Source organism: Struthio camelus, chromosome 6 (genome assembly GCF_040807025.1).
Source record: "Struthio camelus isolate bStrCam1 chromosome 6, bStrCam1.hap1, whole genome shotgun sequence".
NCBI classification, from domain to species: Eukaryota; Metazoa; Chordata; class Aves; order Struthioniformes; family Struthionidae; genus Struthio; species Struthio camelus.
This window is the reverse complement of record NC_090947.1, coordinates 7,294,623-7,317,374: the sequence shown is the minus strand read 5'-3', so window position 1 is coordinate 7,317,374 and position 22,752 is coordinate 7,294,623. Positions and strand designations below refer to the sequence as shown.

At 45.3% G+C, this 22,752-nt stretch overlaps 1 protein-coding gene across 26 annotated transcripts in view; it reads left to right on the top strand.

Annotated features, from left to right (window-relative positions):
- MAP2 (microtubule associated protein 2) overlaps window positions 1-22,752 on the top strand; it is a 227,150-nt gene that overhangs the window by 102,249 nt on the left and 102,149 nt on the right. For 23 of the 26 annotated variants that reach the window (XM_068947953.1, XM_068947941.1, XM_068947940.1 and 20 more), the window contains one exon: window positions 18,698-18,757. The exons of the other annotated variants lie outside the window; for them this stretch is intronic. The gene's annotated coding sequence lies outside the window, so the exon portion shown is untranslated. The remainder of the gene's footprint in view (window positions 1-18,697; window positions 18,758-22,752) is intronic. 26 annotated transcript variants of the gene reach the window in all.

Genomic DNA, 22,752 nt, shown 5'->3' with positions numbered 1-22,752 from the left:
GACAGTATTAGATGGGTAAGACGTTACCTGCCACGTTGTGCTTATCGGAACTGCCCCGTGGTACCGGGAGGGACAACTGCAGGCAAGCCTGGAAGGTGCATGGAACAATGCATCTTTCTGCTGCCGTTTAGATGATAAAATATCTTTTGCAAGACTTTTTATGTAGGTGACAAGGTTAGGGTGGTTGGTTTGTTTCTTTTAATCAGTTACCTTATTTTTCTTAGGAATAAGAAGATTGAAACAGGTAACTCGCAACACGCAGTGTATCCAAAAGGAGTAAGTCTTCTCTCTCAATCTCTTGAGGCATAGGAACAAATATTCATCTTTTAGCATTAAAACAGTCACGTGGAGTAGTGTTAGTGAAACTGTTTCTTCTGTCAAGCAATGGCAAATGTAAAAGAACGCTATTGGTGTTGTTACGAAGCCCATCCCTTCCACATAAGTGCTTCAGTCACAGTTTCTGTGTAATCGTGGTTTCTTGAACGCTTCATGATGTCAACAAACCTGTTCATCAGTGTCTAAAAGATACTTTACTTTCTCAAGATCAACAAAACCTTGGAAGAGGACTGTTAATGTTTCTTCGGGAATGTTAAAAGCACACACGTATGTATGGGAAATTGTTCTGTGTTTGTTACTGGAAGTATTTTCTTGTCTTAAACAGTTACATTCATGCCAAGTGCGTGCTGAGTCTTCATCTCAGCACTGCTTTGTTTCTGTTGCCTTGGAGTGGTGTTTGTGCTGATCAATTAAATCCTCTTCCCCCATTCAGTTCAAGTTGTTACTTGTAATGGTATGAATACAGTATGCTGTCTCTTCTCTCCATCTGAATTAAAAATAACATTTCAGCCTGAGCCACTCAGATACTAGAATAGGGCACAATTAAGGTTGTATCCAGTAGTTGCTGATATGGGAGGCGTCGGTTTCACGTAGCTGTCCAGGTGCTGAGTAGGGGCTGTGTGACAACGGGAGAACGCAGTCTAATTAAGGCAAATTGAGCATTTATCTTCAGGCTTGTGACACTGAGCACATCTGTTGGGTTACAAGAGATTCATTCTGTCTTCCGGTTTCCAGACCTTATGACCCCACTGTGACCCATGTTCAGAATGAGTTTTGTCCATCTTTACTTCTGGGTAGACCCCATTTGTCTCTAAGGAATTCATATACCAATTTTCAGTAGTGTTATTTTGGTGGTGGCTCCTCCTTACTTTGTGGCTTCAAACTGTCTTATTTGTCCTTTCTGACTGAAGAACACCACAGTATGGTTCTGCCTTTGTAAGTCAGACTTGGCCTTAGTGGGTGGTTGGTAGGAGGCCTTTGAACATTCTTGTGTCACTCTTAACTCCTGTCTCCCATTATCCCATCAGTAGGTTAGGATGTGGCACAGTGCTCATCTGCAGTGCTCCGATTCTCTTAGGCTCTTTGGCCACAGGAGACTGTAGTTCCACACAAGTAATGTTGGGCTAATGCCTTTGCTATATTACTCCATGACTGGGTATAGCAGGGGCATAAAAGATCAGGAGAGCAACTTACAGCTTCATGAAGGCACGTGCAGCCGAGGGGCAATTCATTTTGAAAACTGTTTTAATTCATTTGGAGTAATTTGGGGTGAGCTGCTTCACATGGCGCATATTTTCTGGGAAACGGGCCAGCTTAGTAATGAGAGGCCACCAGAAAATTGGCACAGGACATGTGGATGCAATGGGCTTGAAGGAATGAAAGCTTAATGAAGACTGATAATATCTGAAGAATCTCAAGGGGGCTCAGTTCAGATGCTGTGTAGGTTCCAGGAATACCAACTGTTCCTCTGGCGTGACATGGTATTGTACTAGTGATCAAAGGTTGACATCTACGTAAAATAGTTTCCTTTTTCAGATCATATCCTTTGCTGGTACATTCTAGAGTTGTTGCATTTAAATCAATGTAGCTATTCCAAGTCAGGTCAGGTGAGAATCTACCTCTTTAGACAGAGAGACAGTTCTGGCCAGGTAAGCCTACGGAAGTGCAAGTACGATTAAGTTAGGTGCAGTTGTATAACTAAGGTACAGCTGTATTTGTCCGGTGAGATATCATTACTGGATAGGGCATCATGCTTTTGTTGGTGGTTCCAACAGTCCTATTCCCATATTCTTATGACATCATCCTATGGTCGATGTCCTTATGGTACCTAGTCCGCTTAGAAGTGGGGAGGCCATCTCCCCAAAGAGGTATGTATGCTGGATATCTGTCACCTGATATTCTCCATCCCTGCCCAATTGGATCCTCAACTTGCTGCAGTAGGAGGGAGAAAGCATACCACATCGTGGCCAGTCTGATGAGGAGGTAAATATTCCTTCCTAGTTTTGGAGGAGAAGCTGGTGTTCACAGCCAAATGTCCTAGCCTGCACTCAGAGGGACAGGAGGATGGCATAAGAAGTGGCTGCCCAGTTTTAGTAGATGACTGAGCAAGGGCCCCTCCAGTTTGGCTGTTGCCTCCCTCAGTCTCCAGGCAACTTCTTCTGATCAGTATGCAACTGGAGGGTGCCCTGCAGCACCTGAAAAGACGCGGGTGAGACTTTCATCAGCAAGAGGAAGGAAAAGCGGGAGAAAGCTCCCTACTACTCCACTGCTCGTTTCCTGTTTTAATGCGTTTCCCCAATTCAAACAAAACTCAGAGAAATCCCTTTCTTATCCCTGAGAATAAGAAGCAATGGAGCACTGGGATGCCTCAGTTTGCATTCAAAAGACCACGTCTTCTAATCATCTCAAAGCAACCGACATGAAAGCTCCTTCTAGAAAGATGTCACAAAAGGTCACACGTTTTCCTTTGAATGAGGAGCAGTGCTTTTAAAGGAGCTTAGCATAAACTGCAGGCCTGTGGCCCGAATGATCTGTTTACGGTATACACAGAGGCTGCAATCGGTAGCTGAGCAGGAGTGGTGATTCTGTCATTAGAGCTTGGGTTGAAGTTTAGAAAATCTGCATTTCCCTTCTCTGCTGTCGAGCTCATGTGTAATTTCAAGTAAAATATTTTTTCTTCCTTGGCCTCAATTCAGTCTTTCAAATATAAAAATGGGCACGCTACTACACAGTTCTTTAGAAGTATTTTCCTTGAAAATGAATCCACGGATCCCCCTCAAAAATCAGAGGCAGAGGAGAAGGAGAGAGCCCAACAGCTGGGGAAAAGAAAGCAAGCTCTGGAAGACCAAAGGCAGGTAAGTTTCCCATCATGCTATTTGTATAGGCGCATAGCCTGCACTCATGCTGCATTACCGTTTGGGTTTTTATCATAGAGAACCCCTGCATTATAAATGTGAGATCATGACAACAATTGGGTTTTCCTTTCCTGTCCTCTGTCTTTCTGTATTGGGATATAAACTTTTCAAGGATTAAGCCCATTTTCTCGGTGTGTGCCTTACTGTCATGGATCCTACTCTCAGTCAAAGCCTGCATGTGCTAAAGATACTTAGGTGTATACTAGAAATTAATAGAATCGGATCCAACAAAGTCATTGGTGCTTGCTCTGATTATTGGAGTTGAGGGAACTGGGGGATACAGAACTCACAGCAATTTACTGAAAGAATGAAGGTGAGCTAGAGGACAATCTTCTTTTTCTCATAGTTTATTCCTCTTACTCCCTGATCCTCATCTACAATGAGACAGTTATAAAAGCTTGAGCTAGTTTAATTCCACTGCAGGGCCGACTCCTAAAGCAACACAGGATTCATCCTAAGCCCAGGATATGTGGGGCCATAAGAACGGACTCCAGCTGCTGATCTATACCTTTGTGTGGCTCTGCAGAAAGCTCTTCTAGGGGGGAAAATAAGGCCTTTGCTGGTGGCATCATGTTACACCCCTGAGCAGTGTGGTCTTGCTGTCCTGTTAGGAGATCTAACAGCTCTTTTCACTTATGGATGTAGATTTTGAGCTGTATGGTTATTTTTGTAGTTGTAATCTTGAAAGTACAATTCTACTTCCTGTTGTTCCATAATGTTGAGTCCAGATCCGTGAATCTGTTTTCAAATGTGTGAATTGAAAGTGGATCAGGAATTTAAAGGGAAGTCCCTGGTACCTGCCAGGTGGGCAGAAGTACTGGTCTGTGTATAACTGAATTTTTCTAGGGCTTTACACGTTACACTTAAACCTGTGGTCTAAATTGTGCAGAAGTACCTAAGTACTCTGTTACAGAAGACTACAGCCCTTGTGGTCAAATGGATCGATAACTTTTGTTTTTGATTTTTGTTTTTGTGTTGTTTTTTAATTTCTGTTCAGGTACTTACATAATGCAATGTAGTGTTTCTAAGGAAGCTGTTGCCCACCTCTGAGTAAGGAGTTCCTATTTTAAAAGTTCCACCAAGATCTACATGCTAGTGCTAAAAAAGAGGGAAATTGACTAGATAAGTACTAAAATACTAGTTTTTAAGATTGTTCAAATCAAAGTTTGTGTTTAATGGCTTTGGCATGAACCATAAAGTCCATAATCTTAAAGTCAAAACACTATATTTGACTTGTTCTATCTCTATGGAAGTATAGCAGTCAGTGTTGACTTTTATTGGAAAAAAACATGGCACTGTGAATAAACAGTGCAGCCTGGTGCTTATGCGGACTCAAGTGAAGTATGGCTTTCAGCCCATAAATCATTTCCTGAGATTGCTCAGCTTAGTAAAAAGCATTGTTATTTTAATGCGTTTTGATACAATCAGAAGCATGTGGTGCTGAGAGAGAATAATAATTTTCTTTGCAGGGATTTAGTTTCAAGAGGCTAGAAATCTGCATTTGCCCTGGTTTTCTTGTTAGCTTGCCACTTGCTTAGCATTTTCAGATGCACCATACCAGTTCTTCTTGAGGAAACAGGGCATATGATACTTTCTACTCTACAGTACCACGGTTTGCTTAATCATAAGCCAATTAAAGTATAATAATGGAACACGCTTCTGAGCTGAACCTAAAGGGGATGATCAGAGACAGCGCTAGAAAACTGGGAGGAGGATGTGCGAACCGTTGGGCACGCTCACAGTATACTCTGTGCCTCCTGCCATGCTGGCTGTTTGTGTTCGTGGTGAGTTTGTCTCGTTTGGTCCTGTCGCTGAGACTAGGATTTTCAAAGGAGGGCAGGGAATACACCGGGATTTGACAGAGCACCAGAACCCTTTGAACCTTCCTGGTGTTGGTTCCACCGGTTCATTTTGTGTTAGTCTCGTGTCATGGTATTATCAGCTGGTAATTGATTCACTCTTCGGCAAAGTTGATATCATATAGGATCTGACACAGGTTGTATTGAATTCACTGGACAGGATCTCCCTGACTGCCCTGTCACGGCTCTCTGCAAAGCCCACAGTGAGGTGCAGCGCTTCACCTCGCGAGCGCTAAAGTATCGGCAGCTCAGTCCTCCTCACAGGTCCGTTTCCACCCGCGTGGGCAGACTTTGATACTATTTTTTCATTTGATATAAGAAAATAACTAACCTTACAGGCCTGATTTCTGAAATAGCTCTGGCTTGGCTGCGTCTGTTTAAACGCTGTGGTGTAGACATCTTGTATTATAAACACCTCGACCTCCTTTGAAAATGCTGCTTAGTGGTTCTGTTATATGGAGTGTGCTACAGCCCCTGGAGGAGCTCTCCTTGAGCTCCCCTCCTCTCATGACTCCTGATGCTGCAAAGCACTTAGCAAATGCCTATCTTTATACACAGAATATGTTCTCTTGAACTTACTGGTGGATCCAGGGCCTTCCAGATGAACCTGATCTCGGCTGATGCCAAAACCTCAGTAATTTGCAGCAAGTGGCCTTTGGATTTGCAATTTCCTGGTTTTAATAACCAACTGCTACATTAGGCGAGTGGTGTACAGTGGACAGTAACAAGTAAGGATGGCAGCTTCATTAGTTGGTGTGGTTCCTCAGCGGTGCCCACAGTGGCCTGGAAGCACGGACTTCAACCACAAGTATCAGGCGCTGAAGCTTTGCGAAGCAGTGAGTGATGACAAATCTAATGCAGTTAGAGCAGTCTCCCTCAGAGACTCATCGTAGTTGAGCAGATGGCTGTACAAGATGAAGCATTACTGATTCCTAAAGAATTTGTAGACACTAGAGCCACAGGAAGTTTTCCAAAAATTGCAGGAACCGGAACACAGCTTGTGGCTTATAAATGGGAAGGTAGATTCTAGTTAGCATGATTTTTTTGCGTTTGATGAAGAAAAGGTGCAACACCTCCTCACGAAACCATGAGACAGCGGTCTTCCGCTTCTGGCAGTTTCTAGTTATTTTAAACTTTGTGAAAGATGTAATTTATTGATTAAGGTAAACAAAATTATCTAAAATGAATGCTGTAAAAGGAAGACACTCTTGTTTTTACGAAATCCCTGAACTTTAATGAGGATACACAAGGCTGTATTCTTTACGGGTAGACTGGCCTCAGCTTGACCTCGGCTAGCCATCTGGAACCTTATTTCTTAATAACATATAGTCTGCTGAATTTGGCTTTTATGACTTATGGCTTAAGCTATTAAATACAGAACATTTGGTTTCACAGGAACGACATAATTTTCAAATAAACAACTGACTGGAATATATACATTACGTGAGAGAATCCATACAGCAAACTCTTCTCACAAATGAAAGCAGGTCAGTTCTTCTTGCCTTATCTTTGGTGAGAGTAATGAAGAACTCATTTTGCAGATTTAGATTTGGAGTTGATATTGAAGCTAGGAAGTAGAACTAACTGGAGGTTTTTTAATCACTTTTTTAAATCAGAAAATATCACTTCATGAAATGAAAAACGTTCATGGGAAAGGTCCAGTTTCAATGAGCTCCCTGTTCCTGAAAAGTCCCCTCCCTGCCGCCCGATTTCGACATACCATTTTTGACTTCTTCAAAACGGCAACAAAAGTTCTTCAGTTTGGACTAGCTTAAATTTCCAGAGGAAAACTCAACTCGAAGAAGGGAGAAATAAAACACAGTTGAAACATTTCAGTTGACCTAGTCTGAAACAGGTAATGATGTATTTTTTGAGATTTTGAGTTTTTGTTCCAGTTTGGATTGGGAAAACATTTCAAAAACCTTGCGGGACCTGGCAAGGCAACCCAGTGTAAAGAGGTGCTGCTCTAAGTTGGTAACTGCTCACGTACAGAAATACTAGCTGAGGTTTCAAAAGCAGCATGACTGCTTAGTGTGGCACCTCAGCCCGGCTAAAAAGCTTCATTTTTCAGCAAGCCCATCAGTGGGCTACTGACTCAGTGTGGACTTGGGTGGCTGCTGGAGCTGAGAGGGTCTCCACAGCATGTGCTGGTGATGGTGGAGTACATGCCCGTTTGCTAGCATGCAGATAGGCCAATCCAGAGTTTCTTTAGAAGTGAAAGAGTCAGCAAATTTGTTTAACAAATGAGAGAGAGAAAACGTTACTGGTCAAGCGGGTAGCAGGGAGACTTGTGTCATTAGCTTTATTTATGGCACATTGTGTCCCTCCACCCCTGCTGGCCGCATACTTAGCAGAAAGAGCACTGAAAATGAAGTAGGCTTTCTCATGAGAGCTGAGCAGACAGGCAGAGTGGATTAATGACAGGATGTACTTCCCAGTGCCCACAAACCCTAAACACAGCTGGGAAGTGCGATTGTAGCTCCCAGCTGTGAGGCTGTCCCTTTGTGCCATCGGTTATAGAGATGGTAATGTTGCTGCTGGTTAGCATCGCGCCTGGCTGGGGGACGTCAGGAATTGGCAGGAGGCTGTGTGGGACTGCATCTCCTGGAGCCTGCGGAGGGGAGGGGAGCTGGAGATTAATGTTCGTGAGCCCCAAGGGCATGGCAGAGGGAATGGAGAAGTGCAAGGTACCTGCTGTGGGTTTGGGCTCCAGACTTGGGTGTGGTTTGTGTTGTGGAGGACGCCAGACCTGCTGAGCGTCAAGCTCTGAACTCTGTGATCAGTGATTCTTTCCCCAGTCTCTCAGGAAGGGTTCGCAGCCTGCTTCGGAGCCTCTACCCCCACCCTGAGACTCTGTTTTATGACAGCCCTCTGCCCGATCCTAACAGTACATTTACGGATTTGTTACCTGCAGACCGTGAGAGTGGGCTATGCCTGAAACCATACCAGCTTAAACCAGCTGTATTCGATTGCCAACAGGCAGGACTTTCGGGGGCGGGGGGAGGGAGAGCAGATGGAAAAGAGATTTAGCCAGTATGTTTTTTATATATTTATTAGGTGCAAAAGTAAGAGCTTGGTTTTTTTAGGGAATTCGGGGACTGAGGCTGTTAGGGACTTGAAAAGTATCCGTTTTTATTCTGCTCAGACAATTCTTCTGCTGTCTCACCTCTGGGGACCGTGCAACTGTGGCATGCGTGAGACCTGTAGCCCATAAGCATCACTGAATCTTCTAAGAACGTGCAGTCCTCCGCAAGTTGGCATTTCCTGCCAAGTGCCTGATGTTAGGCAAATATCTGTTCCGTTTGCTACTCGTGGCCATGGAAGTTTAGCAAAGAGGAGGGAAAACGTGGGCAGACAGTGGATTGAGGGAAAATCAGGAGAACGGAGGAAAACTGCACCTGGATGCGTAAGGAACGTGCTGGTGCCAACCATCCTGTATCAGCACATGGGTTCTGATGGTGAATGTGCCACTGCTGGTGAGTCCTCTTTCACAGCGTAAACATCTCTTGTTGATTGCTCATAGTATCATGTTCTCTCTGGCATGTGATATTACTCATTTACTTAAGTTGTCAGCGTGTAGTACTAGTTTTTCCGCAAAGCAGGAACCAGATGCACGCTAAGAGCAATTTTATTGCAGGTGTGGTAGCTTCAGCAGTGCGGAGCCAGAGCAGTCCCTGGGCTGCAGAGGACAGTCTGCTTTCGCAAGCATTGACACTGGTCAAGCAGAAAATAAAAGGATGCCGTTTCTCAAATTTGGGGTTACATCTTATTTGAGTGAAGAGGAGCCAAATCTTGTCAAAGATTTTTACTTCTTACCAAGGAACTGACTTGTTTCTTACTGAATTACAGGAAGGCATATATGCCAGTCTGTGTCTCCTTGCGCTACGAGCGGCTTCAGGGAGGGTGCAGTCTTTCATGGCGGTGCTGCGTGTGGCTGCTTCTGTGGTGGTTCTTCCGTGCGCGGCTCTCCTGACTGCCAGGCAAAATCTGGCAACTTTCACTGTCATGATTTCAGATGTTTTTCTCAATATATCGGTGGCTGTCTTCCCCTCTGGAGGGGTAGCAAAACAAGTTGTATCCCAGGAGTCAGCTCACAGCTCACCTTATTAGCGTAAACTTTTGATGAAGTAGTGCTGAACTACCGACTTTGAGTCGAGATGCAAGAGGAATGACAAGCTCTAACAGTCAAAGCATGCGCAGGTATTTTCCCTGTCACCCTGGCTACCAGGCAGGTCATCTCCTGAAGCAGGGTTAAATGGTCAGTTTGGGACAGCTGTGCATTAACTGTGAAAGCTGACTTGGCTAGGTTTCATCTCTCCAGAGCTGGGAGATGCTGGTGATTCCATAAGCCAGGGCTGCTGTCGTTCCCCCTCCCTCTCTACCTCATGGCTTAGTCTCACTGCGGGCCCAGACGAGATCTCTAGTTCCTCCAGTGAGCTCTACCCTAGCATAAAAGGGAGGCTAGCGCTCCCCAAGGTCAGCGTCCGGTCTGTTGATGCCTGGTGTGAAAGCATCTGGCGCCTCAGAGTCATCTTTGGAAATCTCTGAAGCTGAGCGAGGGAACTGTGTACCAGGCTGTCCTGCTTACCCGCTCCTGAGCTGGTGCAGCGTAGCCTGATTAGAGTGGTAGCAGCTCACAGCGGCTGTCCCTGGGGTGCCTGAATGGGCTGTATGGCAAAGCTGGCAACTGGGATTTCTCCAAACTCAGAAGGTCAAGACCTTCAGGCGCAGTCCCAGAGGTAATGAAGACAGGTGGTGTGCTCAAAATCCATGACAAAGAGAGCAAAAAGCTTCTGGTTCTCAACTAGCAGAAGACTGCTTTACTTAACTCCCCTTCGCCCTGTGACAGGTGACTTGGCCACTCCAGATTGCTAGTGGAGATAAGCAGTTTAGAGGTGATTTAGAAGATAAAGAGTTTAAAGCCCCTGGGACCTTTCGCTCTACTGTTGCTGTATTGTGCATGGGAAGCGAGATATTATGGGGATGCGCGTAAAATAGGACAGTCAGTACACTGGTGAGCAAAGCAACGTGGTTCCTTCCCAGAGAGTGCGGTAGCCACCTGTGATGCATCGTGGGATGTGTTCAGTACTGCCCCACCCCTGCTTGGCCAAGATGCTCTATGCTGGGGAGAAGGAAGAAGTAGGAGTCCAAAGCAGAGTAGTAAAATTTCTCCAAAAAAAGACTGGAAATGCCTGCTGGCCTCCACTATTAACCCTACCATGTTTGCTCCCACGCTGCAGGTCTTCAGGAAGTGTTTTGTGCTGTTTGTGTTTAGCTTGGGTACCTCTGGTGACCTGTATACCACAACTTTTGAGCCTTGCTTTAGAGAACATGCTCTAGCCGATGTCTTCTGTGTCCCTTCCTTACTTGGGCCATGTTATCTCAGATATCTCCATCCCAGTGCAAAGCCTCAGTTTAAGCTCACTTACCACAGGTGCTGCACAAATTGCACAGCCTGGTCTCTGTTTCATAAAGTTAACTTTCCAGGTTTTAGAATTAGAGATAAGAGACAGGCAACTGATTATAGGAGCCTCTAGACTAGCCGTAGCCTGAGGTAGCATCCTCATACATCTCCACAGAAGCACTAAATTTTGAAGCATTGTTCACTTCTCCTAGCATAATGCAGTTTGTGTTTAATATGCATATTGGGAAAAGGCTGCACTTTGTTACTGCCTGAGCGTGGAATTACACGCTGCACTACCTCATCGGCAATGCTAGGATTATACATTCAAGCTTATTAGTAGAGCAGAGAAGCAGGAGCTGAGTGACCTTGGTTTTCACCCTGTCTCAGGCAATAACTCACTCTGTGACCCGCAGGAGGTCTCTCGGTCTACTAAGCTGTAAAATGGGATTTTATTACTTTTAATCCGAATCATCTTCTGAAGTTTAACTTGACACCCCTAAATTGTATCATATCGCACTGACAAGAGAAGTAAATTCGACCCAAGCCTAAAAACGTGACATTTTTACTGTGTCTTACTTTACATTTCCATTGCATCTCTGAAATACTGTTGACTCTTCGGTATAGGGATACATTGAGAAAAGTTTCTGCCCCTATAGTAGATCATAGGAATCTCTGCAGGATGAACAACGTTAGTTTATTCGAAAAGGATTCTGAAGCAAAAGGAAGGAGCCAAGAAAGTGCAGTATCTCTTCTTGCTTTCTAACCTCTTCTCTGATGTCCTTTTTCATTTCTCAGCTCAAGAAAGACCCCCTTCCTGCCTCCTTAAGACCTGCAGTAGTGGTGAAAGGCTTCTGTGCTGTCCTTCGAAAGCTGGTTGCTTTACCTGCCTTGTCTAGTCCAGCCTCAGTTCACCTCCGCCCCTCTCGTGAACTCTATCTATGTTGCACCCCCAGATGCTGTAGGGAAGAGATACCCGTATTAACACTGAACAAGCGAGCCTGGAAACTGGAGCAGCATAGAGCTTAGCTTGGAGTGATATACTGCTGCTTTCTCTCTCTGCTATGACTCTCCTACCGTGCCAGTAGGACAGGACTCAGCAACAGCAGCGGAGAATACGGCCGTGTTGCCGTTGTGTTGGAAGCCTGTCCCTGGAGCAGCTGCGTAGCCAGCACGTGCAGGCTCCTGCCCCTCTCCGTCCTGGGCTGCCAGGCAGCCGGCCTGCAGAGAGCCTGTCTGGTGTGCGCTTGCTGCCAGGCTGGCTCAGAGGTGCAGGGTCCTGCATGCTCTGGACGTGTGCGTTGAGCTTAACTAATTCCATGCTTGCAGGTCTGGTCTTGAGATGAGTAAAACTGGAAGCAGCTCTGTCCAGCCATACGTCTTTTCTCACTGCATCACTTTGTTGTGATGCCTTGTCCAGCCCTTCTCTTCCCTCCCTTCTTCCATTCCTCCCCCAGATCCCTGTGATATCTAAGGGAAAGACTTCTCTGATGTTGATTTCCAACACTACAAGGCTTGGCTCTCATGCACGCTTTTGTTCGTACATGAAAGGCTGTGGCTGATTTTCTCTGTCGATAGTATCTGTCACTCCTGACTGAGGCAGAAAGCCCTGCGCAGTCATAGTGCGTGCTGGCTCTACGCACGGTGAGAGCTCTGCTTGGGAACGTGCTCCTTTCAAAAGACGTTTTTGTTTTTGCAGCCATGCAGCTTACTGAGGGCTATGGCTTTTGTGCTCTTACTCCAAGGATGGGTTAAACGCGACGTTCAAGACGTGTAGTAGTGCACTTACTCTGAAGGAGGTTGTTCTTTATGCTGTTCATTTACAAAAAAATGAAAAGGGAAAAGTCATGGTTACTTCTTATAAACTTAATGTTACTAGTGTTTGGCAAGGTGCTTAGGAGTGGTAGGCTGAAGCGTGGAAGCATACGTTCTTCTAGTGCGTGATATTGAGGTGAGGACAGTGTGCCCCGTTAGGCTAAAGATTTCTTGGTCCCAGATCTTAAATACTGTAAGATAGCAACTTGTGGGTGGCTGGTTTCTGTTTCACTTAAGTAACTCTTTGTAGGAAGCAATTCTTGTCTGAAAAGTAGTCTGTAGTGAGCCCTTCCTCTGCAGCCTGTGAAGATAGAAACTTGTCTACACAACAGCATGACGGATGTCTGAAATAGCTGAGGCTTCTTGAAGCAAATGACAAAAAGCGTGGTACAGCGCTGTGCCAGCATCTCTCGGTTAGCGGCGAGTGTCTTACGGTGCCCTTCTCTGGGAGGCCAAATTCATCCCTTGAGCAAGCTAGCTAGAGCTGTAACCACGGGGGCATCTGTGACCCAGGCAGAGCAGCGTGGAGAACTCAGAGTGACCTGAACTCTTGCTACTTTGCGGAGGAACTGAGAAAAAATAGGCCAGTCATTCATTTTACAAGTCTCTTAAGCCATCATAAGAATTTATGGGAACTCATTATGCAATAAATTATAGATATAAAATAGCAGGTGGCACATCTTTCAAGCAGCATGCATTAAAATTCATCCTGACAAGATCAGGAAAACAGCCCCCAGACCTATCTTCACTGAGCCAACTACAAAGGAAGCAAGTTGTAGTTAAAAGAAAAGGAATGTTAATGACAGGTCTGTGCCAGTAAATTTGGAAAAACGCTTCGGATGCCTCAGCAATAATTGTCAGCAGAACGATTTCTTCCCTGCTAGTTATAAAATCAGATGTACTATTAGAGACACCATTAGTAAAACCCAGACACCATATATTTTCGTCTTCGTCTCCGCGTTTCTGAAACATAAACCCCCTTGGGGTGGTAGCTGGGCTGCTGTATGCAAGCTGTGAAAATATTGATGTACTCGTTTTACCCTTTGCCTTCCTTGTCCCTCTGTTTCCTTTCTTCATTCCTTTCTTATTGGCAGCTGTTAATGTAGCCAAGTTGCTTGTGCCAAGAGGATGAGGAAACTGCTTCCTCCAAAGCCAACTGTGCTGACACTGCTAACCTTGATTTCCATAAGTGATTGAACAGTGTCTCCTGTCTGCAGCACGTTTCAGACTCCAGTTACCCAAGTTTCTTGGAAGCTGAGAGCGCTTTTCATCTTTCTCGTCTCAGCCTTACCGTCACAACCAAGCCTGGCTCTGTCTCCTTTACCTTCTTGAAAATGAGCTGCTCAGACTAGCAGTAGCAGTCCCAAGGTACTTTTTCCCATGAAAAGACTTCTCAAAAGTGTTACTTTTTTTTTTTACTTTTGTGTTTTTTTTTTTTTTTAACTGAAGAATTTGGTGTGGATTATTCTAGGGGAAAGGGGATTTCTGTAGTCACCAAACGGTGCTACTTAACTGGTGGGAATTAAAAAGTGTTAAGAGTAATCTAGTGTGATAGAGAAACAGTTTAATAGCTTTCATAATAAATTTCTGATGGCAAGATCAACATTGCTTGTTTTTGGAGCGTTAAAGCTTTTTATAGATCAGCTGGGCAGCGAAAGGAGCAGCTCCCCACAGTACTGCTAATCCAGCTCTCAGAGGTAGAAATGTTTAGAGAAGTGACAAGAGTACTGAGCTATGTGCTTCTTGAACCCGGTCAAACTTGCTTCTACAGCAAAGCCATGACAAAAGTTTCAGTCTGGATTTTCCTCAGTCTCGATGGTGCTGGAGACTGATTCTTCGTTCTCAAACTCAGGCAGCAGCCTACTGCAGTGCTCTGAATTTCTGGGCCAAGCGCCCAGCCAGTGCAAGCCTCTGACCTGCTGATTGCCAGCACTTTATATCAGCATAATCTGGCGTCTGGATTGCCATCTTTAGCTGGAGTGTTTTAGCACTATTTACCACCACTTCATCAGCTGAAATTTAGATATCTTTGACCTTCATTTCCAAGCGCTTTGGAAATTGAATTAGAATTAACTGTGTAGTGAATTCTGCCCTTCAGATATCAGTTGGGTTTGGGTTTTTTTTTTTTTTTTGGTGCATCTGTGAAAAACGTTTGTCGTTTTACCTTAAGCTTCTCCTGCTGATGGGAAAGCACTGGGGAGGAAATGGAAAGAAGGAACAGTGTGTGCTGTAAAGGAAGAAGCTACATGGAGAGCTTTGGTGCTAAAGGATCGGATCCGATTGCAGTCTTATTGTTTGCAGACTAACATGGATAATGCATTGGTGGGCAAAACGCTAAGTGCTTACAAGTAATTTGTGGCATTTCAGTTTTTTTATCATTACTTATACACTGCTCTGGTGGGATAATGTAGCAAAAGACAAGCTCCCAGACTGAAGAGTTTATAGTCTTAATTGCACAATTCTGCAGGCAGCTCAGTGAAGCTAATAGGCGTGTGTAAGGCAGAAGCAAGGCCTTGCTTAGACAGGCTGATCGCTCAGAATGAGAGCACAGCTCATCTCTAAGGGGAGAGATGGAAGGGCTTAGGAAAAGTATGCACTTTAGTCCTTATTTTAGTCGTAAGTAACAGCGGTACATTGTTTGATAGGGGCATGCAGTAGTCTTTGAAAAAGCCCCCTAAGACGAAATACAGAGAAGCAGCGTCTTTAAAAGGCAGGCACTTTTTTGTATTGAATAAAATGTGTAAATCTCTCAAGCCAATTATTTTAAGAAGATTGATAAGAGGAGGAGCAGGAGCAGGTGCACATTAGCGAAGAATAGTTAAAAATAGCTTATATGTTAAAGAGAGACTTAGTCCTTTATTGCGTGTGTGTTTATATATGCTTGCTAGGTTTTCTTCTCTCAGCGTTCCTTGGTAGATCTCAAAGTGCTTTACCAAATGAAGGAAGTACAATCTCTAACATATGCACAGGCTAAGTAGGATATAGTGAGGGGCCTGACCTACCCACAGGTGAATGGCAGAGCCAGGAATAAAATCCAGGTATCCTCATCCATTTTACTGGCTAGGTTGCAGAGTGCTTCATATAGCATCCAGCCTAAAGCTATCTAGACCCATCTTAACCTGCATCAACAGAAACACTATGCGTTGTACTTAAAGGAAGGTAAATGTATGCTAAATATACTTACCAGCCTGTATTTCTAAACAAGACTTCAGCAAGTTTTATTCATTGTGATAAGCACACGTGACCTGATGAAGGTTTTCATTTCCAAGTTTGCAGGGTCTCCTGTGACAGCTTCCCGGCTGGTCTGTTTTGTGCCACGCCGCTGGGGAGCAATGCTGCTCCGAGCGGCCGAGGAGCCGCCTCGGGGTCGCAGCGCCAGGGCCCCAGCAGCCAGAGGTCGCTTCCTCAAAGCACGAAGCTTTCTAAAGACCATGCCAATTCCAATGAATTCCTCACTGGGACAGGGTCTTCAGGGATTTCAGGATGAAGCAAGAAGGACAGGAAAAAACAAAGAGCAAACCCTTCTAGCATGCTCTGCTGTGTCGTTATTAGAAGATGCCCATAGGAAGTAGAAAGCCCCTTTCGTGTCCGTGGTGGCAGACTTTGACCAGGCACTTAGAGGTTAACTTCTTGCATTTCAGATAACTGCCCTAAATCTGGAGCTGTTAGCTCCTCCGTGTGGGCGGGTGTCTCTCCTGTTTTCTGTGGGAAGAATCCTTGAAACATCTCATTTTCTTCCTAGTCAGGAAGGGCTGGAAATGCCAATTACAACCTCTCCCCAACAAATTGCTAGGGCAGCAAAACTGCCTCCTACTTCTGGCATGTTGTATTTTGATTATCTGGTATTTTTGCTATTCTGCTGCCGGCTAATATCCCATTTATTGCGGTAGATCTTTAGCAGAGAGGCAAATGAGGTTTCAGTATACAAGTTTCAGAGTGTATATTCGGTGCTGCTTGAAGTGGGCAGTGTGAAAGTACTAAGCCACATCCTCCCTCCCCCTGCTTCAAAATGTCATCTGGGATATACGTTGCAGATGTATCCATCCTTCTATTAACGTCCTTGTTGGATGCATCTGTCTTCTGTGCTTAACTCTCCTAAGAGGAGCGTATCTATGTCCCCTGGTCCTGACTATGCGGTATTATTTAGCATCGGTGACCCATCAGAAGGCTGTTAGGATGCTGAGTGCTGAACACTCGGCTGTCAAGAACATCGATCTTTCTTCTGAGCCAGAGCAAATTTAATTAGCTTATTTTAACGTTCCTCTTCATCCTGCGGGTGGGTAGAATCGGTGCTGGCTGGAGCTTCTTTCCGACGTAGCTCGTTCGGCGTAACTAATTATCGCATGCAAGCGAATGGTACGCTCCGCCGGCAGTTTCTGCGGTAAGGGGGGGGCGGTTGCTTTTCGTTTATTTGCTGTCAGTATTGTATGAAACCTTCCCCTTCAAGGTAGCAAAGTCTTTTCAGTTCTCGTGAAACAAAAGTTAAGCATTGGCAAACTGGTGAAAAGCTGTAGTTAGCAGAGCCCCGTGCCAGTAACATGGTGTGGACGAGGAGAGTAACTCTACGTCAAAAGTATGAGAGAGCCCAGCCTTGCAAATAGGAAATGCCTGAACTGCTGTCCGGATAAAGTGAGTCCACTTTGTGTTTATGCATTATGATTGTCTCTACTTGCCTATCTGCACGCTATATTTTACCATAATCTGCACCGTTCCCTTGATACCGTCTTTCTTTTTAACTTGAAGTCAGGTATTCCTCACTAATCTAATTCCTGGAAATGTCTGGCCCATTTTTGCTGAAGCTTTAAAAAAAAAAAAAAAAAAAAAAAAAAAGGAAAGAAGGAAGGAAAGAAAGCCCCCAAAACACACCATTACCTTGCGTCAGCTATCTTGCATGGGAAATTAATTTCTGAACAATTAACTGAGAGGTGATGAACTGGATAGCCTTAAGCGTAGGTGGTACCACCAGCTTTCCCATAATACTTAAGGGAGACTCGAAGGCACATGCGTCAAGGAGACCCCTTTCTCTCCGATTGCGACCGCATTGGTGCCTGTCTGCTGCTGGCGTCTGTAATGTTTTCCCTAGTCTACTCTGATCAAAGACTTAAAATCAGTAGAGAGGGTTTGAAGCAGGACATGCAGGAGAGGCTGTCTAAACAGGCTAATTACTTTTGGAGTCCGAGCATTTCTCACTGCATAAAGAGAATCGCAAAAGGGTGCTGCAAGTTAGGCAAGCAAAACAGTTTTAAGAAGAAATTGGAGTAGGTCCCTACATCAGTATCCTCAACTGGTTTGAAATGGCCTTCCTGGGAGTCAGCAGAGGGGTTTAGCCCCTGTGGACTTCACTGTCAAAAGGTGCAAACTGCAGGAAAGAGTGGAGGGGTGATGGGGAAGAGAAGGCAGTAGTGAGACAGCGTGAAGGATATGCAGAAGAGTCATAGAGAAAGGGAAAGTGTTTGAAGGTTTGGTGGAGATGGTAGGGAGCAGCAAGGGATCTACGGAGTCAGAGATGGATAGACAAGGTGAAGCAATGCTCTTGTCTTTGGGTCTGACGCTGCACTGGAACCAGAGTTGGGCAGCAAAGGCCTTTGCTTGGCTAGAGCCTGCCTGCAAGGCCCGTCTTGGTGTCGGGTACTGTAGGCTTGGCCCCACGCCTTGCAGAAGTGGTGACTGACTCGTTTGCAGATAGTCGTGGATTAGAGGGCAGCAGTGGTCGCCTCTCTCTCAGCAGGGACGTCCTTCCCGTGAAAAGTCCTGAATTCCAGTATTTTGATCCAGCTCTTCCTTTCTCTGTGGGGTTGCGACTATGACCCAAAGCCCCCCAGATTATCCTCCCAGAAGGACTGCTAAGCTGCACAGACATGGAGTACAATAGTCTTAGGCACAAGCTGAAAGACACTTGGTGTAGTGCAGGCAGATAAGAAGGTAGCAGGGAACATTACTCTCAGGCTGCTAAGGGACAGAGTCTAGTGTCTTGCTCTTCTTCCATTACTTTTCTGGGGTACTTTGCAGCCACTTTTGTCAGCTGTGTTTAACGTCCTCCTATAGCAGGGACAATGCATATACCAGCGCCGCCAGTCCTCACGGTGGAGGGACGGTTGGCTGGGAGCGCGCTGCGCTCCGTTTACCTTCCCTGATGGATGTTTTTTTGGGGGAGGTCTAGGGATTAAGCGGCAAACTGGTGATCCCAAAACAAACTGCATATGACAGAGGCTCTGGGTTGATGTCTCAAGTGAGCCATGAGAAAAACGCTTGGACGTAGGTGGTGTTACACGTATGCGGCATCTTATAGCCCTTACAGTGTTGAGTTTATGCTGAATGCACTGACTAGAGACTAAATAGAGTGTGTATCTCTCTCTATTTTTTCTTTATAGGAACCTAGAGTTTTCCTTGTTTAACAACCAGACGCAGCATCCTATCATCTGCTTAATCAGGTATGACCTTTTTACTTGCTAGCATAGTTTCACAAGGAGGCTGCTTCAACAGACCAGGGAAACTTTGAGAAAAGAGCAAGAGGAAAACTCCTCCTAACTTCTGGGATGCTTTATTTTCCTGGGGTTAGTTCCTGCTTTGGTAATCCTCCATTTTATTTTATTTTAAAAGCCTTTTGTATCTGACAGAAGCTGTCATACCATTGCCTAAGCAGCTGTCTTCCTCCTTTCAGCTTAGCAAAACCCTGCGTGCAGCTCTGTGCGGCAAGGGCATAAGATGGTGTCGAACAAAGGGGGAATTTGAGAGGGGTGTTACTGTTACCCTGCACAGCTCGGGTTTGTCGTGCCCTGCCGCTGCAGTAAGTCATGCCGTAGAAAGGATAAGAATGGTTTCGTCCAGTAAGGGCAAATGTAATACTGCCTGATTTCCAGAATTTGAAGTGATTGGTTTAGATCAAGGAAATACTCTTCTCTCCTCTCTGGGAAAGGGGAAACTTTCAAGAGACCTCCATCTCAGAAGGCTGAAAATGAGTGTCATAGAGAAGCTGTGCTGCCTATACCATATGGGTGAGCAGAGGTATTTGTTTTTCCAGCATTTCCCTGCGCATATTTATTCATTTCAGTTTAATTTGAAAGTGAACATAGTTCCTGTGTGCGCTAGCAAACGAGTTTGAAAATAGTGAGTTTGAAATACAAAGGACAGAATATTTGAGTTTGGGATACGGGAATGGATTTCGTTTGAGAGACGTCCTGTGAAGCCTAAGGAAGAAATGCAGTAGGGCAGAGTAGTAAGAGTAGGAAGAAGTCCAAGCTTCTGCCATCAGAACTACACTTGGGCAGGGCAGGATGAAATACTGCCATATACTTGGGCAAGGCAGGGCGTGACACTGCCGTTCTCTTTGGGTGAGATTTTGTGCTCGCTCTGGCCTCAAAGCTCAAAATGAAAACCAGAGGGCTTCAGTGAGTTTGGGAGATGCCCATAGAAGCTCATAGAGGTGTATTGAAGTGAAGGGTGGGAGGTGTACTGGGATGACTGTGGCCTTCCCAGTATCTCCTGTTGGCTCAGGAAGCTAGAGAAGGTTCAGACTCTGCGCTCTTCGAGGAGTGACCTAAAAGCAAAGAAACGTCATCTTCAGTTGGTGGAAATTACGCCCTCTGTGTTGTCATTAATTAAAAGGTGCTGGATGATACCAATTAAGGACATGTTTCTTCCCTGAGATTATACTTAAGAAGAAAACAAGTTAGAGCAGTTAATAAAGAGTGATTAATTGGGGATATTTATCTGTCAGTGGGCAGTCACTCTCGAGCTTATTGTACTGAAATTTAACAAGCTGTTGAGACTGTCATTTTTTAACATATGAAAAATATAGCATGAATTTGGTTTACAAATAATGGAATATAGAACTATGGAGTATTTTTAAATGTTCCTTTTTTTTTTTTTTTTTTTTTTTTGCTCTTTTGTGACTGAAGCGAAGCTCCCCTATTAAGTGAAGCTCCCTTAAGTAATCTGTGCCAGGCTTTTGAGGCTGCCAAGATACTTAAAGATTAAAAAAAGGAAACATCAAGCACAGCTTTAAAGGAGAGCAAGCTGGTACTACAGAGCGAAAAAACTTTGATAATGTAAGATCTGGGATCTGTGTGCCTTTTTTGTTTGCACGCGTACCCCCCCCCCAAACTTGTAAATATATGTTTTGGGTACAAGACTGGTTGGTCTGGGTTTTCTTGAACTGTTTATAAGGGCATAAGTGAATCCATTTCCTGGAAAAAGCCCTCTACTTCTGCATGCAATTTCTCCTGGCACTTTGAGTTAGGAAGAATTTGAAATCGAGGGTCAACTTTGGCCCTATCTGTTTTTAGGCTGTATAAAGCACATACACAAGCAGTTCTTTTCTCATTTGTGGGCTTTTCTCCCTGGAAAGCCCTGGCACCGCAGGCCTGCCCTGCACTGTGGAAGTCAGCTAAGGGCAGCGTATCCCAACCTGGCCTGCCTCCGAGAGTCATACTGCTAGCGAGGGGACGCAGGCTGGATGCGCTTGTGCTGATTCGACACGTTCCCACCCTAAGGTGGGCAGGAGGCTCGGCTGATGGAAGCAACTGCTGTGTCCCGTGTTTAGGGAGTCTCTTGTTGTTACGCTCCGTTTCTGCGCTACTCTTTTCCGTGTCGCTCTTGGGAAGCATGGCACAAGCGGCCCAGCAGTTTGGGAAGGGACTTTCACCTTCTGGACTCTGACCTGCAGCAGGGCAGGAGCTACCAGCAGCCCCTGCGCCGACTTACGTCAACCTCTCCCAGGGCAGCCAGTATGTACGGCAACCCGGAGGCCTTACGCGCCTGGCTTGGTGCCAGCGGCTGCCAGGGCGGAGGGCAGCCTAAGGCTGCTTACGGCGATCCTACCCACTTCAGGAATTTTCCCATGGCCCTTAGAATACCCTTACAGCAGTGTGCAAGTACAAAATGAAGGATAAAATTAGTCTTTAAGACTTAAGGAACAGACAGTTTTATTGCATTCACCATTTCTCCATTGCCGGTATTGCACTGGCAATAAAATACATTCTCCAGCATCTGCTGTGCAAATCTTAAGTTGTCTCTGCAGGTCCTGTCCCTAATTGGCAGGCCTAAATTATTGGTATATCCGTGGAGCACTCCATAAACACTTGGTGCTGCTGGGATGCCATGGACAGTTTAAGAAGTAGGCAAATCTGTTTCAAATGAAAAGAGAGGGAAAGAATCGTACATCAGAACTAGCATTTTCTACGTAAGATCACTGCATCAGTGATTGGGGGAAAAAAGAGGGTGGTAATATCTTATGAGCATTAGCTGTCAATCGGTCTTTTCCCTCCATAGTGACTAATAGAAAACTGACAGTGGAAAGGATGTGCAGCAGGTTGGAGATGGGAAGGTTTTGATAGAGAAGGCAGGGGCTCAGAAAAAGGAGAAAGTCTTGTTACATCTTGTCGAAGAGCATCCTGCAGGCTAGGCTGTTGGATGGGAGAAGGAGCAGCAAAACCAACAGCGTGGCCCAGCGGCTACAGGACAGCGATGGCAAAGCCCACAGCTCTCTAAGCTGGGTTGTCTGCACAGCCTGGCCTTGCAGCTTTCGGAGCTAAGGGCTCAGCTCTGAAAGCCGTTCAGCGAGTTCTGACAGTGCAGTTCTGCCTCAGACAGTTTGGGGGCTGCTGCAGTCTCTGTTGAGTCTGGTCACGGGCTCCTGGGGCTGCTCATGCGGTGTCAGCAAACAGCCTCTCTTTTCTGGTGCAAGCTTGTCGAAGTGCAGTCTCTGTACGCAAGCTAATTCTGCCAAGACTGAAGGCGCTCCTTGGCGGGAGGGTACCAAGACGGCTTGCTCGCCTGGCGCTCTCTAGGCTTGGTGCGCAGCTGCTTCAAAATGCGAGGGTGAATTCTAACACCCTTCAAATTCTGTCAGGTTGAGCTTCCTAATAATTTGAGGTAGTGTTTTGGGTACAAGCATTACTTATGCTTGCACTTCCTTTTCTACTGTGAATCCAGTGCTGCTCAGAGGACAGGCCCGCTGATGGGATGGTGCTTGGTAATGGCTGTTCTACACAGAGGCTTGGAAACAGCATGAGGCCAAGGTGAACCTGCTGCATACTCAGAATTTTTATGTATCAATATTTTGTTTGCTTAGATGAGAAGCTCTTCGGATGCAAGCACCTCTTACGTGTATTCTATAGAGAGTTGAGCGTGCCTAAAATGAGCAATACTCAATAACTTGTATTTCAGGCTTAGAAATTCCCCTTATCTTGATATGGTTGGAAGTTAACATTGTACAGGAAGATATTGGTGAGCAATGATTAGAACAGTTTTCATGTAAAGCGATGCTGAGTGATACAAGCCAGAAGGATTTCCTGTCGTACCTACAGATGAAATGTCGTCTTGAGTTCTAGGGTCATCCAGTGGAGAGATGCTGTTCTCCTCCTTTTCCTTTTTGCTTACCTTGTTGTTTTTAATCAGTGATTTTTGTAGTGGTGCCTCTTTTGAT